The sequence below is a fragment of the Tupaia chinensis genome, unplaced genomic scaffold, assembly GCF_000334495.1.
Source record: "Tupaia chinensis unplaced genomic scaffold, TupChi_1.0 Scaffold138235_1, whole genome shotgun sequence".
In the NCBI taxonomy this organism is placed as follows: Eukaryota; Metazoa; Chordata; class Mammalia; order Scandentia; family Tupaiidae; genus Tupaia; species Tupaia belangeri.
In genome coordinates this window covers 2,715,174-2,726,959 of record NW_006198133.1, presented here as the reverse complement: position 1 = coordinate 2,726,959, position 11,786 = coordinate 2,715,174, and positions in this window count along the sequence as shown.

The window sequence follows — 11,786 nt, the reverse complement described above, 5'->3', positions numbered from 1 at the left end:
TCCGTTCCGACGTGTACCTGCACGCCGCCACGGCCCACGCGGCAACAGTGTGACAAATGCTCCCGTTTCTGCTGCCTTTGGAAACACGCAGGGACTGTCCTTTGCTATTTGTGACTATATTGTCTCATACTGAACCGCCATTGCAGGCTGCTCTGCAAGTAACCAGAGCAGAGCGCCGCTGCGCCTTCATGTTACCTGTGCGGACAGGCTGCGCTCTTTTTTATTTTTTTAAATTTATTATCATCATAATCTTGTTTATATTACACTGAATTGCATATAACTTTATACTGTATTACACTGCTGTTTTGAAAGAGATGGCCATGCATGTCAGTCAATAAAGGGACATTAAACTCCCCACTTCATCATTCAATATCTTTTCATTGTTTTTTCCTGATCATCATTATTATTATTCCAATTATTTTTTAAACAGTCAATCACTATTTCTCATTTTTCTTGTAAAAAGACTTTGCCCATCATGAAATACTTCTCAGACCAATCCAGTTGAGAATACTGTACACGTCATCATCAACAGTTAATAAGCCATATCTGTGTCCCACTGACGTCCTGCCTCTCTATCGTTCTCTTGCTATCTTTCTCTATCCTCTTCTCTTCACCCCCCATTCCACACTGTCCTATTCTTGTTAAGTGCTTCCACTGCTTTTATGTCCTCCAATATTCGCTCTCTACCACAGAGTGCGGATAGTCGGTATATATTGAGTGGATACATCCGATACCTTTCTTTCACAGCCTTACTTCACTCAGGCTGCGTTCTTTAGTCATAGGATGTGCGCTCGCCAGAGAGAGACAGCGAGAGGGAGAGGGAGAGCTCACCCCCTAGGAAGGAGGGCCACGCTGCAGTCCTTTCTCCTCCATTCTGCTCTCCTCTCTGGATTTTTGGCAGGCACACACATGTGCCTGACATGATTTTCAAGCCACTGGATCTGAGACTTGAACCATGGCCAGCCATAGTGGGAATCCTGTGCCTTCACCACCACACCACCTGCTGTATTCTAAAAGCATGTAGGTGCAGCAGCCTTGGCTGGCCTCCTTGGACTTCTTTGTTCTCTTCTCTGTAACAGGCAACTCTGACTTTAACAGGCATTTTGTTTTTCAAAGTTACTATATATTTTGATTAATTGCCATGTGTCCAGAAATATTTCATTCAATTTTTTCTTCTTTTGTCAATTTCCCAGAGGGCATGTATCTGCCAGAGAGAGGCAGAGAGAGGCAGAGAGAGCAGAAAGTGAAAGGGCACTTCCCACTGGAGCATGGTCAAGCCACAAGTCCTTCTTCTCCATTTCCCCATCCTGTTGAGATCTGGGGCACGCGTGTATACATACATGGCGTGTTTTTCAAGCTGCTGGGTCTGGGACTCAACTCACAGGGTTGGCTATGTGAGACCTGGCTCCCTGAACCACCAGGACACAGGGCTGGCCACAGAAATACTTCATTCTTCATTTGAAATAAAGTATCATGTGTAGTCGTGCTCATATGTACACACCCTCCTACCTGCCATGATGTTGAGATTGCATTTTTCTTTAAAGATGTTTAGCTCAAGTTCGCAGAGCCATCCCCACACTGACGGTACAATCCAGTTTGAGTCTGACAATAATCGATCGTCTCTATTTGTTTCAGTAACTCCACTCACGCACATCTTTGTGTTTCCACAGAATATCCTTCTGGCAAGTTGGAGAAGGCCAGGCTGATGAGCTTTATTGTCTTACCACAGTTAGCAGACAGCAGCACAGCAGGTGTCACTGGAGAGAATTTATGGGCCTGTTTTGACAACTCCACTTTTCCACAATGTACAAGACATATTTCATATTGTGCTATTGGATTCAGATTTATAATGCAGCATGAATGCATTACCTTACATGGAAGACTTTCTGTTCGCATGCCATCAATTTTATTTTGCCTTTTAGTATAAACACCTGGGGAACACAATGTAGCTGTGACATTCCTCCTGCTTCTCCTCCACCTTGTCTGACCTTTCAGACACCTGCTGAATTCCTGTCTCCAGTGGGACTTGAGCAGTCATTCCCCACGCCATGATAAGTGGAGTCAGCGGTGTGTCTAGAGGAGGAGGAAATACCGACATTGATCTCTGAAGGGAAGCAGAGTGTTGGGAAGCTGGGGAAGAGAAGTAATTAAGGAGCACGGGCCATGCTGAGGTATGGATGTTACTAGGAATATTACCCAAATAACTTCTAAGTCCCCCCAACAAACACAGCCTCGAAGATCGTATTTCAGACCCTCTTCGTCATTCTGGGTGATGTCCCGAGGCGTCCAGAAACTGCCACAGGAAGGATGAGAAACAAGGTGAGTAGTCCTCCTCCTCTCTGCCTCTAGCTACAAAAAGGGACAGAGGGGAAGAGAACTAGCCCTGTGCCATCTCTGGGGCCAGAGTTAGGTCAAGCAGGGAGGCTCAGGGCTGATCTGTACTTCCAATAGGAGGATGCAGTCTGCTCCCAGAGTTACGGACCAGCAGGCTACACGGCCTCTGAAACTCTGTGGCACTCATGTTCTCAAGGGGACCATGGGTATCTTCCGCATGGGAGGATTAGTGATTCTAGACGCTGCCTGCACTGAGAGTCCTTGAAGATCTACTTTGGAGTAAAGACTCCTGAGCCTGCATCGGACTTCCTATTCAGAACATTTAAGGCAGGGGGACCTAAATACGTGTCTCTTTTCTCCCCCTTTATGAGCGAGGAGGGGAAAGAGAAGACACAGAGATAGGTGTTCTTTGTAACTGCCAGAGGGCTCTGCACTTGCCGAGAGACAGGGTAAGAGGAAGGGAGAGGGCGGCCCTGCCACGCACACTGAGGCACGGCCATCCTGCAGTCCTCTCTCCGCCGTTTCTGCTTCCCATTGAGGTTCTAGGCGCACACACGTGTGGTGTGTTTTTCAAGCCTCCAGGGCTGGGTTGGCCATATGGAACCAGTCCCCTTAACCACTAGGCAATGGGGTCAGCCTCGAAACAATTACTTTTCACATGATCTTGCCATGTCACCATTGTCCTGCCCCAGCCTCTCAGTTAAAATTACGAGTGTGCACAACCACAGGCGGCAGCTGAACCTGGCCCCTCCATGTGGCTCCCAGCCTTCCAAGCAGTGGTGCTCCCTGTACTCCACTGCAGAACACTGCCCACCAGATGGTGTAGCAGTCACGTCACTAGGACTCCCAATGGCTGACCATGATTTGACCCAGTGGCTTGAAAGTCACATTGGGCGCATGTGTCCAAGACCCTGGGAGGAGAATGGAGAAGGAACTGTGGTATGGCCATTCCCCATGGGAGGGATTCTCACTTGCCCTGTCAGTGCCTCTGCCTTTGCCTCCCTCTCTCTTCAGTGAGGGCATGTGCCCTAGGGGAAAAACCTTTTTTAAAAAAAGAAAACAAACAAACAAACAAACAAACACCCAGGTACAACTAGCATTGGGAGCTACTTATAAATTTTAAGATCCACCCTGAACTTCTCTTCCAGATACCCGCGACGGTCAGAGTAACGGCAGCTTTGTCAGCAGACCCCAGGTTCCGTTTCCATGCCTAAGCTTTGCTTTCCCTGCTCTTGGCTTTACTTTCAGCCGGAATCTCTCCACGGGATGGAAGGCTGACAGCTAGCAGCCCCAGATAATACTCACTTGTCCAAATCTTGTGTTTCCTATAATACGAATGGACGCATAAAACCAAGCAGGAAGGAAAGTGTAAAGGCTTATATACTGTTAGCCCACAAGTAAACCAGTTTATTTTCTTCCAGAAGGTGAACAGCTGGCCCCAGTTTCTCCTGAGAATAGCACAAGACAAAGTGAGTTTGGTTTAGACACCAAGACAAGTCCTTTTACCACTGGAGGTGGTTGCACCTTATCCGTGTTACCAAGGGCAGATGAAACATTCCCTTCCAGGGATCTCCAGGGACCACGTGCGTTCCTACATGCTCGAGGTGGCTCGGTCTTGTCTACCGGGTAGATGTTGCCACAGGGCTCACTTCAAAGCCCCAGGAAGCTTCTCCGACTTCCACCTGTTTTCTCAGATCTGGCTTCAGTGTCTCTCTAGGACAGGACGTGCCTGCATCTGGCAGCAGGAGTTATCCTAGCTGGTGGTGCCCAGGGCTTGGCTTTAAAATTCACAAGGAAACTGTTTTTCTTTGAAACCAGGAAACTGAAAAGGCACAGAGCCTTTGTAGTTGTTTAGTCCATTCATTTTGTTATTTAAATCCCTTCTCCAGAAAGAGAACTACATTTAACTAATTGGTTCAACAGTGTCACCTGGTGCCTAGAACTGCCTTGAACACTGAGAAGAGGAAGGAGATTTGGGGCCAGTGCTTGGCTGCGTCTCACTTTCTCTGCAGAGACGGCATGTGGAGTGGATGCAGCCCCTCATCCACCTGACCCCACAGCCCAGCAGCGTGACGAGCACCAACGAGCACACGCGGTCCACAGGCTGTGCTGACCTTGAGCAGAGACCATCGTTCCAGCCTCAACCAACTCACAGGCCACTGAACACCGCCCCAGTGGAGTCTGGAAGGGAGCACAGATGATGGGGTGGCCAGAGCCAAGTGGGAGAGGGCAGTTGGCAACACAGAACAGCCAGGCACTCCACCGGGTGTCCACAGGCTCCACGCTGTCAGATCACAGAGCTGCAAATAGATGTTTATGAATCTGACGTCAGAGGAGTGTGACTCCCAGGCTAATTAATCAAGACCCTTGCGTCTCCTTCTTCTCTTGCGTTCTCATTAATCTTTATTAATAACTTTCTCTTCTTCTCGGACAGGTCAATGTTGCATATGAAATATATTTTGCAGCTTTTTCTTATAAAAATCCAAGCTTATTCAATCTTTCTTGACCATTTTAAAATTGTATTTAACAGAACACCCCGTGTTCATGGCAGTCATTCGCACGAATGCTCATGGTGGTGGCCTGAGTGTCAGGAGGAGGATGGGGTTGGGGACACCATTCCACAGGTGACCTGTTCTCTCTTAGGAGCTGCCAGTTGCCCATGACCATGATAGTCAAAAAAAAAAAAAAAGTTTTTAAAGTCTTTGCTATAGGGCATATGTGCTTTCTAGGAAGAAAGAGAGAGAGAAAATGAGAAATCATCCCCAGTGGGGATGGCCATACTACAATCCCTTCTCTTCCATTCTTCTCTCAGTCTTTTGGGGGCACACACACGCACCCAGTGTGTTTTTCAAGCCACCAGGCCCAGGGCTCAAAGCAGGCAGTTGGCCATGTGGGATCCAGCACTTTAACCACCATGCCACGGGCTGGCTTGATCACAATATTTTTTATCAAACATTCTGTAACTCACATTTAAGTAAGAGATAATAAAGCGAATGTCTTGATTTTTTTTTTTTCTACATAGAATTTCTTTTGCCACCCACCGTCTAAACATGACAGACCAAATCTTTTCTCAAGAGTCTTCAACACCCACAGCTTGGCAACCTAAAGTAGGAGGGGAAAAAAAATCATGCACAATATACAGTTTTTAAAGTATTTTTAGTTTTTTCTATGAAGTAACATTTTGTTTTACTCTTATTAAAGACATTTAGCCGTCAGCATAGGTTCATGTCTGTGAAGTTCTGCAGTTCCTTGGAACAACCTGCCTGGTTCTTCAAGACAATAAATAGCTTCATGCCAAACGGTTTGCCTCAGCCATGGCAGACTCACAGCAGCGAGGGGTGGCTGTGAGTCAACAGCTCACAAAGGGAAGTAGTCGAATCTGCTCTCCCAGCACAGAGTGCAAATTCTAATTCAGGACAGGGCACACCGCTGTCCACCTGACGTGTGCATTTCCCTGACATGGCCTGTGTGGGATGTATCAGTGTCCTTGGGAAGATGGCGGACCCAAAGTGGGCAATTCCAGTAGAGTGTTTTAAATGAACTGCTTACGGTGGTGTGTGGAGGGGCCCAGCGAGGAATTACCAGGCTTTGAAACAGCAGAGAGTGGCTGCCGCTGGTGAGCCACGGACCGGGTGGAGCCTATAGGAACCTGGAAAGGGGATTCTCAGTGCAGGGCTTTCTTGCCACCCACCTACCCAGTGACAGGCCTGGCCTCCCATTGGCCAAATGCCAAGGGAAGCCCGAAGCAGGGAGGAGAGGGAGCTGGCCGACTTGGCCTCCCGGGACAATGATCAGAGTGGAGGAGGGTGGCTGGTGGACCCCAGGGCAAGGAAAGGCATGCAGCAAACATGGAGGAGGGAAACCCGTGAGCAGCCGTGCTCTTACGCACCTGCTAGTCACCCGATTTGCATCTGTTAAAACGTGCTGTAGAGAAAAGCACTTGAGCAAACAAAGGTGAACCATAAGCAGCTCCTTCCCTCAAGGACCTCTTGATGAGGAAAGCAAGGCAAAACCTGTGGATTGTCAGAAGAGGAGTTGGGGACCAGTAGATGGCTTAATGGTTAAGTCGCCGGACTCCCACCTAGTCGACCATGGTTTGAATCCCCGACCTGGTGGTCTAAAACTCCCACCTGGCATGTGTGCATTCATGCCCCAAATCCCAAGACCAGAATGGATCAGAAGGGACTGCCGGTGGCCATCCTCCCTAGGGGATGACTTATCACTGTCTGTCTTTCTGGCGTGTACACGCACTCTATAGCAAAGCAAAAGAAACAAAAATAACTCTCTTAAAAAAAGAAGAGGAGCTGGGAACCAGCAGTTGGCGTAATGGTCATGTCGCTGGACTCCCACGTAGTCGACCGCGGTTCGCGTCCCGGACCCGGTAGCTTAAATCTCATGCGTGCCCAAGATCCCGAGAGAATGGAGGAGAAGTGATTGCGGCATGACCATCCCCCCTGGGGGGTGATTTCTCACTTTCTGTCTCTCTGTCTCTCTCTGTCTGTCTGGCGAGCGCACGTGCCCTATAGCGAAAAACCTCTCAAAAAAAGAGAAAAAAGAAAAAGAGGAGGAGCTGAACCTGGAGTCAGGCTTGCAGGGAGCATGGCAGTGAGGCCTTCAGGTGGAGGGCACTGAGGGAAGGTGGGTGGAAAGCAGAGGATTCTAACAGGCCTGGGAGGGGGTCAATTCCTGCAGCCTTCGGTTCCCACCCCCTCAGCACCTCTGTAGAGTGACAGGCTGGCCTGTGATTTTCCAGTGAATTCTAGGAGCGTGCGTAAATGTAAAATACATGTACCACTTCTCATTGAGTACTTCCGATTTGTCAAGCTTTTACAGACAGCCTTTCATCGAAGCCTCACAGAATGCTGCCGAGATGGGTGCTGTATTCTGCATTTTATGGATGAGAATAAATGAAACTCCAAGAGGTGGAGTATCTCATCTAAGGCCACATCTGATACTGGCGGAGGAGCTGGGATTCAGAGCTGGCGTTGCCGACCTCAGACCCCAAACTGCTACATCTCCCTTACATACTGGCAGCGGAGGGCCTAGCAGCTGCATCTGCCTTGGATTTGAATGTTTTTCTTTGTGATGTTCTCAGGTGTTCTCAGATGACTGGTAGCTGGAACTTTCTCCCTATTTTAAGATGCTGCCTGGCTTGTAAAATAGGTTATGTTTTTGCATGAGCTGTCTGCACTTACGTCTGCATTAGCATCTGAAGAAGCCTGAATCAGGTGCTATCTTTGATTCCTGTTTAAAGCCTGCATGACTTCTTCTTGTGCTTGAAATCAAGTCATGAACTCTGTGGACAAAGACCGGCGCCCTCCTACCGCTGATTTGATCTCTTAATCCACCACCTTCTCAGGGGCTCCAGGTCTGCCTTTGGTTCTTTGAAGTCACAGGTTTTCCACCATAGTCTTTTTACCCCAGGTATTCTTCTGTGGCCTAGAGCCCTCTCCATGCAGTTCTTCAGATTGGCTCTTGTCATTGTCCTTCCTTTGCTTTCCAGACCATCCAAGGGCCTCCCACTCAAGCTCTAAACACATTGTCTTGTGGTCTTTGTAACATTCTTCGTGGCCTGGTACTTTTTGTAGGTTTATTTCCTTTCTGTCCACGTGAGAGTAGGAATTTCTAGTTTCTTCTATGACACTTGATAACCCTGTGCCTTAAGTAGCTACTTAAGTATTTTTCAAATGAAAGAATGAACTCCTAGAGTTGAACCTTGGTTCAGAGAAGTAATAATAGTATGTTTATTATTTCAGGGTCACCCAACTTTAAGGTTATAGTTTCTACGTAGATTTCAAGATGAGAAAAGTGAAGTTTAGATTCCCAAAGACAGGCAAGCAATAGAACAGGAATGTAACATGGACCTTTGAGTCCATGTCAACTGGGTTTTCAAATCCACTTGCTGGTAGTTCCTATGGGTGTGATTACGAGGCTCCCAAATTCAGTAGCTTAAGAGGAACACTGGCTTCCCTGTGTGTTAGTATATGAGTGGGTGTCTCCGCCAGTCAGAAAGCGTAGTTTCCATCTCTAGGTTGAGCTGGCTATTCTAGTTGTTGCATTTCCTGCCCTATTGTGGAAAGCAGGAGAGAAGGAGTGGAGCACCCAAGTTTCCTTATGAAGACATGATGAGGAAATTGCACACATCTCCTTCACTAGAACTACAGAGGAAACTGGTAAATGCAATGGCTGCTTTAAGGAATGTGTACCCCATTAAACTTACCAAATTTCATTACTAAAAGGAAGAAAGCGATAATATGAATGGGAGGCAATAAGCCGTCTCATAAGCCTTGTAACAACACTATCTTTTTTTTTTTTTTCTTTTTAGGTTTCTGCCAGAAGGCTAATGCACTTGCCAGACGGAGAGAGAGAGAGAGAGAGAGAGAAAGTGAGAAATCATCCCCCAGGAGAGATGGCCGTGCTGCAATCCCTTCCCCTCCATTCTCCTCTCAGGACTTTAAGCTTGCTTACACATTCGCCCAGCATGATTTTCAAACCACCGGGTCAGCACTCGAACCATGGTTGGCCACATGGGAATCCAGTGCCTTAAACACCACATCACCAGCCAGCATGGCTCCACAACACCACTGTTTGATAGAGATTGTTACCATTTCTATTTTACGTAAAGAAAAACAGGGGCTAAAGGAGATTTGCTTTAACGGATTGTCACTGAGTTGTTTCTCACCCTCAGTGAGCTAACAGAACTTACAGCGTGATTGCATTTTAGTTCATTACTTACTAGACACATAGAGATCTCTCCGGTGGGATTTACCTCGTTTTCATCTTCTCATTTAGCCTTGACTTCTTATGGAGGAACGAGGAGGGAAGTAGAGGTGAATGTCCAGAGGACTGAGGTCCAGCTCTCCCTCAGCCCAGCTCACCTCCTCTGTGCGCATGGCCTCCTCGGCAGCTGCCCTCAGCACTCTTGAGGTAAGACTTGGGTTTCAGGTAGAGGGCGCGAGTGTGCACTGGGGCCTGGTAAATAATGAGAGTCAGGGTCCTGACTGCCATGCAGCCAAGCAGGGCGTCAGGAGAGTCAGCAAGCACATGTCTCTGTTTGCTGGGATAACCCCTGCTTACAGCTCTTGTCACTGGGCAGTTATTAAAAGTCACCCTCCACCCTGGAAGGTGAATTCTTTCCTTCTCTCTGCCTCTGACTCTGTCTCTCTAGCAAACACACGCCCCCTATGGCAAAAATAAAAATAAAAAGTCCTGCCTGTGAAAAGTTCCTCAATTTGGAAGATAAATTATATGGTCCCATTACTAATAGGCCTTTTGGTGACTGTTGGTAGTCACTCTTTAATATGGTGGGACGAAAGTATGGAGACACGAACAGCAAACTGAGCAGGAGTGATGCCCAAGTACAAGGCCCTGGATTTGACTGGGATTATGAAGTCCCAATGAGAAATTACTCATTACTCCCCAGTTTGAATTCACACTATCTCCACTCTTCTGGATATATCCAAACAATCTAGTTATAACGGTTAATTTTATAACTTGTTCTTAGATCACGCACATGCCAAATGGTCCTGGGTGGTGTTTTGTGTTGCAGAATCATCAATGATTAAAATGTCTAGGAGCAGAAGCCAGCAGTCACAAATTATTCAAACCACAGAAGACTTTATAAAATTCTGTAAGAGGCATTCAATAAATAATCTAGAATTCATCTATTTCATGTCCATGCCCTTTGGTTTCAATGACATTCTCATTTTTCAAAACAATATTGAGTTGCGTGGCACATGGAGTTTCAGGAAAGTTCTTCCCAGTAAATCAAAATTTACTCATTTTGTGGCACGACAATTTTATTCCCCAGGGGCCACTCTGTGTCTTTGAACCTGACCAAAAACAATTCCTGGAAGGAGATTTGTAAAATGACAGTCCTCAAGGAACTGTGCAATTTGGAATGAGAAAGATGTAATTAAAGATCAGCACATAAAAACAGAAGTGTCTGCTTAGTGCAGTTAGAGTGAAATACAGGGCCTATCCATTATTTAAGAAAAATGGCAGAAGAAAAAGAAAAGCTACTTGAAGTGAATCTACTTAGAATACAAACTAAAATTACATAGTAAATGAGGAAAACAAGAGGTTTCTTAAGACTTAATGGAATTTAAAACTGCAGCTTTCCCTGTAACTTCCCTGCAGAATCGTACCGTATTTCACTTGATGCTTGATTTTCATAACATGCCCATCAAGATTTTCACTTAGAAAAAATTTCTGAGGGTTTCATTGGTCTCCAGGGATTCTCTCAAATCTTTCATGCCCAGACATTCTTTTGAGGTGCTCAGCTTGCTAGCTCCCCATGCCCTTGTCCTCTCAGCCGCTGGCCGGCTCTGGTGGTGCCTCCGGTGCTGTCCCAGCCTATGAATTTTGAGCAGTTCTCTAGCTTCACTCCCATCAGTCTTCATGGAATCCTGTATGTTTCACAAGATTACATCTTTCCTTAGTGATTAGTTTGCATTGCACTAACAACACACAGTTGGGAAGTCCACACAACTCACCATTCTGCAGTCTAAACAATAAAGACATTGATGTAACGGATACTACGTGGAGAATATTTGAAGGGAGAATAATATGACCAGTTGGCTCATTAGATATCTTCCTTTTAAACGTGTCATGCCAACAAACAGCAGCAGTAAGGCCGTAGGTAATGAATTCTGGGGTACCTAGGACCCCTTTGTACTTGAGGCTTCAGTTCTAACTCCATCAGCTTGTACTGTGGTCTTGAATAAGATGCTCTGTCCTCCAAGTCCAAGAAAATGGATTTATTTTTCTGGAATCTAGGAGTTACTGTGTAATTTTTTTTGTTTGTATTTTAAGAATTATTTACTTAATTTTATTATTATCATCTTTTACTTTGCTATAGGGCACATATGCTCACTAGAGAGTAAGGGAAAGTGAGAAAGCAAGCCACCAGGTCTGGGACTTGAACCACAGTCGGCCATGTGGGAATCCATGCCCCAGTGACTGCGCCACACACTGGCCCTCTGTGTATGTATGTTTTTAGTGAGCATAACGTGTGTTCACATGTTTCCTCAAATTCTTGAATCCAAACTTTCAATCTCAAACTATTTCAGTGGTTTCTAAAGTTGTCTCCAACCCTGAAGCTCTGATTTCTGATTTTCAGCTGGGCCAGATTCTCCTTGGAGAGTGAAGGCAGAAGATGGAATTAGACCAGTGAGGAAGGTTGTAAACTGGTACCTGTAATCAGCGTCGCATCCAAGGAGGTAACCTCTCTGTGCTAAGAGACAATATGCCCCACAGAAACCCCCCTACAACTCATTTGAATGAACTAGGTTAAAGATTTCTTAGTTTATCCTTTTAGAGGAGACATAATGTTATACAGAAGATTTAATGATGCAAGTGCAATTGCAAAGTTTTAGAGAAATGTGGGACACTAAGTTGAATCTGTTTCTAAGGATTTGAAACATCACTGAGTAACTCCTGCCCGGTATTAA